Source organism: Ornithorhynchus anatinus, chromosome 12 (assembly GCF_004115215.2).
Source record: "Ornithorhynchus anatinus isolate Pmale09 chromosome 12, mOrnAna1.pri.v4, whole genome shotgun sequence".
Classification (NCBI taxonomy): domain Eukaryota; kingdom Metazoa; phylum Chordata; class Mammalia; order Monotremata; family Ornithorhynchidae; genus Ornithorhynchus; species Ornithorhynchus anatinus.
In genome coordinates this window covers 50799285-50805295 of record NC_041739.1, presented here as the reverse complement: position 1 = coordinate 50805295, position 6011 = coordinate 50799285, and the positions used below count along the sequence as shown (strand labels likewise).

Here is a 6011-nt window from a genome sequence, read left to right as displayed (position 1 = left end):
TTCTCACACTTAATCAATGCTACTGATTCAGGAGAAAGAGGAGGGGTAGAAAGGTGACTAGACCAAGATTGTCTTGCTTGTCTTATGCCGAGTCGTTTCCAACCCATAGTGACACCACGGACACATCTCTCCCAGAATGCCCCACTCTGCATCTGCAATCGTGCTGGTAGTGGACCCGTTTAGTTTTCTTTGTAAAAATATGGAATGGTTGACGATTGCCGCCTTCCTCACAGTAAGCTTGAGTCTCCACCCTCGAATCTCTCCCCTGCCGCTGCTGCCCAGCAAGGGTGAGTTTTGACTTTAAGCAGATTGCCTTCCACTCTCTAGCCTCTACACAAGCTAGGAATGGAATGGGTAGGCCTCTGCTTGACTCTCCCTCCCACAGGTGAGACTGGTAGAGTCATGGAAACTCTCCGGGTGTGATCCTGAGAGGTGAGACCACGGCTGCTAGCCCCCAAAAGCCACTGCTGAAAGCAAACTAAGTTCTGTAAAAGGGAGACATTGTAAATTAAAGAGGAGATAAATGGACATATAGTCAGTGCTCTTCTGTTTGGGATGAAAGGCAGCAGGAAAGCAAATGAAAAGAAGAGGGAGGAATCTCACTGCGTTTCATGAAGTGCATCTGTCTGTCAGAGCATGGAATAGTCCTGTCACTGGTTTGTCAAAATAAATACAAAGATGCCATTACCCAAACTGTCTTCCCCTGGAGCATTTCAACTGCCCATCAGTGGAAATGATGCTTTCATTTCTGCCACTTAAATGCTCTTCCTCTGCTTTCTTTAGAGACTTTTGTCTGGCACTGGATATGTAAATAGAACTACAGATGTCACATCTTTCCATTTTCTATAAAATGGAAATGTTTAGGAGGGCTTGCATCCTATAGCTTCCTGAGATTCCGTTTGGACAAATCACAATGGATTTTTCAAATCCGTTAGCACTTGTATACCAGAACATGTTCTCTCCCATGAACTCAATCTTTTTTTTTTCATTGCAGTAATAAAGGGAGATTTAAAAAGATTGTTGGAAAGACTGGGACACCACAAAAAGCAAAAAATGCCAGTCTAAAAACCTTATTGTGGACTGTTGAATGGACTGTATGTTGTCACTGTTATTTTTTAAAGTTGTTGTTGAAAGGACATTTATGAAAAAGCAAAGAGATAATTCTAGTTGCAGAACATAGATACTAAGATGGGTTGGCTGTCACATGACGGGGGTCCGTTTGTTTCCACTTCAAGCCTAATGCCATCCGTGTAATGTATTCAGAGCATCGTTCAGAACGCATCGCCTTTCTGGCTTTGGAGCTAAAGGCATCGGCTTCCTCGCAGCAATCCCACCCCAGCGGTCCTGAGAACAAACGGCTGTCGGTTGGGTGGGTTTGACTGATATGTCGGTCTCCTTGTGAACCTCTCTACTTGTCTGACAAGAGGACCACCCATACGCTCAGGGCACATGCAGGTCATCATTTCAAAGTGGTCTCTTCATCATCATCTTTCGACTTCCCACGGACCTTACAGGATGCTTAATGGCCAACCTTCCGGGTGAGAAACCCTCTTAAACTGGGTAGACTAGGGTTTCAGAGAGCAGCGAGGTGGTGGGACTCTTCGAACCGTCCGAGGGAGTGAACATGGTGAGAAGTACTGTGGCCTAGTGGATAGAGCATGGGCCTGGGAGTCAGAGGTTCATCGGTTCTAATCCCGGGCTCTGCCACTAGTCTGCTGTGTGACCTTGGGCAAGTCCCTTCACTTCTCTGTACCTCAGTTTCCTTTTCTATAAAATGAGGATAAAATGTCTGTTCTCCCTCCCCCTTAGAATGTGAACTCCATGTGGGACAGGGATTGTTTTTGGTCTGAATATCTTGTATTTGTCCTGTGCTTGGTTTAGAGTAAGCACTTAAAAAATACCACAATTATTAGAAATGTGAAAATGCGCTGACCCTCACATGCAGACTGAATAAAGGTGTTCTGCAATCAAAAGTCTCAATGAAGTAGCGTGGCCTAGTATATGAACTGCAGGCCTGGGAGTCAGAAGGACTTGGATTCTAATCCCAATTTCCCCACTAGTTTGTTGTGTGACTTTGAGCAAGCCCCTTCACCTCTCTGGGTCTCAGTTACCTCATCTGTAAAACGGGGATTTAGACTGTGAGCCCCATGTGGGACAGGGCATGTGTCCAATTCAATTTGCTTGTATCCACCCCAGCGCTTAGTATGGTGACTGGCACATAGTAAGCACTTAAGAAATTCCATTATTATTAATGGAGTCTGTGGCCTCAGGCATTCTCTCAGTTTGCGGGGGATACTACTTCTTCATTCCATTAATGTATTTTTCATTTAATGGTATTTGTAGATACAAGTTAATCAGGTCAGACATGTCCACATCCCACTTGGGACTCACAGTCTATGAAGGAAAGAGAACAGGGATTGAATCCCCATTTTGCAGATGAGAAGTGAAGTGACTTACCCAAGGTCATACAGCAGGCAAGTGCTGGAGCTGGATTTAGAACCCAGGTCCTCTGTATCCCAGACCTGTGATTTGTACACTAGGGCACACTGCTTCACTTAGACCTTCGATTGTAAGACTACTTTTTTCAATCTTAAAGTGAGGATCAGTGCATTTATGCATTTCTAATAATTGTGGTATCTATTAAGTGCTTACTCTATGTCAAGCACAGGGCAAATACAAGACAATCAGACCAAAAACAGTCACTGTCCCTGTCACATTCTAACAGGGAGGGGGAACATATATTTCATCCCCATTTTACAGATAAAGAGACTGAGGCACAGAGAAGGGAAGCGAGTTGCCCAAGGTCACACAGCAGGCAAGTGACAGAGCCAGGGGTAGAACCCAGATTCTCTTATTCCAGGATCACATGCTCTTTCCACTAGGTCAGTTTCTGCAGTTCACACTTTGAGTGGAAAAAAATAAATAATTGAGCACCTTTACAAGAGGCCACGGAAGAACAACGAAGAAGGTCTCTAGTGGCACTCAACCAATCTAGCATGTGAGACGTGAACACACATACCCTGGATCGCCCAGTGCCAAGCTGAGAACTGGCTGGTTCATTTTCATATTCCTTGATTCATATACCTGAGAGGAAGATCCCTGAGAAAGAATAACCCCATCCCCACACCATGCGCAGAATGACCCAATGCCAGGAATATAATCCTTATTTCACCGAGAGAGGGGTTAGACATCAGAGAGCAATGACAAGCCCAAATGGCTGGTCTGTGGAAAAAATACTAGACTTGGTCAGAAGGACCAAATGTCTGGTCTGTGGAAAAAATACTGGACTTGGTCAGAAGGATACTGGGCTTGTCTTCTGTGTGACCTTGGACCAGTCACTTCACTTCTCTGGGCCTCAGTTACCTTATCTGGAAAATGGGGATTGAGACTTTGGGACAGGGACTGTGTCCAAACTTAACTGTTTGTATCCACCCCAGCTCTTAGACACAGTCCCTATGCCAAGTGGGGCTCACAGTCTCAAGCCCATTTTACAACTGAGGTAACTGAGGCCCGGAGAAGTGAAGTGACTTGCCCAAGGTTACAGAGAAGACAAATGTTGGAGCCAAAGTTAGAACCCATGACCTTCTTACTCCCTGGCCTGTACTCTATCCACTACAGCAGACATGTTCCCTGCCCGTGTACGACATTCAAATCTGCCAAAACTTCATTTCATCTATCCATGTAGGGAAGATAGGTTACCCTTCCAAAACAGATTCTGGGTAATTTTAATGTGTGAGTTTCATCAATCCATAGTTTGATTGCTTCTAGAAGAAATGCTGGCTAATTTTAATGTGTGAAGTTCACTGCTCAATAATTCGATTTCCAGAAAAGAGCTGTCCATCATGTCTGTGGTTTTCATGCTTTTTGTTTTTTAACTGAAATAATGAATGTTGAAGTTTTTCTCCTGTTTAGAAATGTCTTTTTACACAGGCCATAATGTAGATCAAACTGAAGGAGAAAGGTTGCCCACCTAATCCACTTAGTCTGGCAATCGATCAATGGTATTTACTGAGCACTTACTATGGGCAGAGCACTGTATTAAGCACCTGGGAGAATAAAATACAACATAATTAAAATGGAAAGGGGGACCCTGTGTCCACTTAGTAGACATTGCCCATAATTCTTCTCTGGCTTGAGCAAAATCAAAACATTTTTAGAAATCTTATGTATTCTAGAGCCACCCTGCAAACCTAAGGATTATAAAGCCTGGGCCTGGAAGTCAGAAGGGCCTGGATTCTAATCCCAGCTCCTCCACTTGTTTGCTGTGTGACCTCGGGCCAGTCACTTCACTTCTCTGGCCCTCAATTACCTCATCTGGAAAATGGGGATTAGAACTGTAAGGCCCATATGGGACAGGGACTATGTCCAACCCCATTATCTTGTATCTACCCCAGCACTTAGTGCACTTATGGTGCATGTCACTATAATGCCTGGCACACAATAAGTGCTTAAATACCACAATTATTATTATTATCATTATTATTGTTATCATTATAATTATTACCCCACAGTAGCATGCCACAACATCACATTTTTGCAATCTGTTTCTAGCTCCCCCAATTTTGAACAAATGATGGCTTAGTTGAAAGAGCACAGGTCTGGGAGTTAGAGGACTTGGATTCTAATCCCAGCTCTGCCACTGGCCTACTGTTTGACCTTGGGCAAGTCACTTGACTGCTCTCTGCCTCAGTTTCCCCATATGCAAAATAGGGATTATAATACCTGTTCTCCCTTCTACTTAGACTGTGAGTCCCTCTAGGTACAGGGATTGTGTCAAACTTGATTATCTTGGCTATACCCCAGAGCTTAGAATAGTACCTGGCATATAGTACGTGCTTAATAAATACCACTATTATTATTATACATAGCAGGACATCTATGAAAATTCATTTAAGACTTGTCTTCATAATATTAATATATGCATGACAATGACAACCTCTATCTTTCTATCTTTACACCAAACCGTGCATTTATTGCAGAATTTTCCCTAGAACTCAGCCTTCTGAAATTTAGGCAGTTGGGTACCAAATTCTGAAAAAATGCACTGTGAGAACATTCCTGCTTTGGACCTTAACAGCATCACATTTGAATATTAGGGAATGAATCTTATACTGGTTTATCCTTAGAATATTTTGGACTTAGGGAAGCACACTTAATCAGTGCTCTTCCTATGATTCACCTTCGTTCCTCTTCCAGTACACCCCAGCTTGCACACTTCACTCTTGTAGTATCAACCCTTGCTTACATCTCTCTCTCAATTGACTCTTTGGTAACACCTCCCTCCTGCCTGGGACTCCCTCCTCCTCCTCATAGGAAAGACCACTGCTGTCCCCTTCAAATTCCTTCTGAAATGACATCTCCTCCAGGATGTCTTCCCTGATTAACCTCCCATCTCCCCACCCTATTCCGTACCTACTGTCACTTCAGCACATTCACATCACAACCCCTCTAGCATTTATGTTCATATGTTGACTCTCTTTTGCTTCCCCCTACCTGAGGCATGGTGTAATGGGTAGAGCATGGGCCTGGGAGTCAGAGGATCAGGGGTTCCAATTCCAGCTCCACCGTTTGTCTGCTGTGAGATCTTGGGCAAGTCACTTCATGTCTCTGTGTCTCAGTTACCTCATCTTTAAAAAAATGGGGATTAAGAGTGCAAGCCCAATGTGGGACCAGGGCTGTGTCCAACCGAATTAGCTTGTATCTATGCAGGTGCTTAGAACAGTTCTTGGCACATTGTAAGGGTTTAACAAGTACCATTATTCTTATTATCTATCTCCCCTATTGGACTGTAAGCTCCTTGTGGGAAGGAATCAGGTTTACCCACTCTACTGCATTATATTCTCCCAAGTACCTAGTACAGTGCTTGGCACACAGTAGTACTCAATAAATACTATTGATCAATAGACTGAGTGATTGTTTGGGCATTAAATATCTTCTCTCTCTCTCTATTTCTCTTCGACTGAGGAGCAGCATAGCCTAGTGGAAAGAACATGGACCTAGGAGTCAAAGGA

General features: G+C 43.7%; 1 non-coding gene across 1 annotated transcript; it reads right to left on the bottom strand.

The window, feature by feature from the left end:
• Positions 1 to 297: 297 nt before the first annotated feature.
• Positions 298 to 435, bottom strand: LOC114815826. The gene has a single exon (XR_003763628.1). It is a non-coding gene; the product is annotated as a small nucleolar RNA SNORA7 (small nucleolar RNA).
• Between the last annotated feature and the right edge of the window lie 5576 nt (positions 436 to 6011).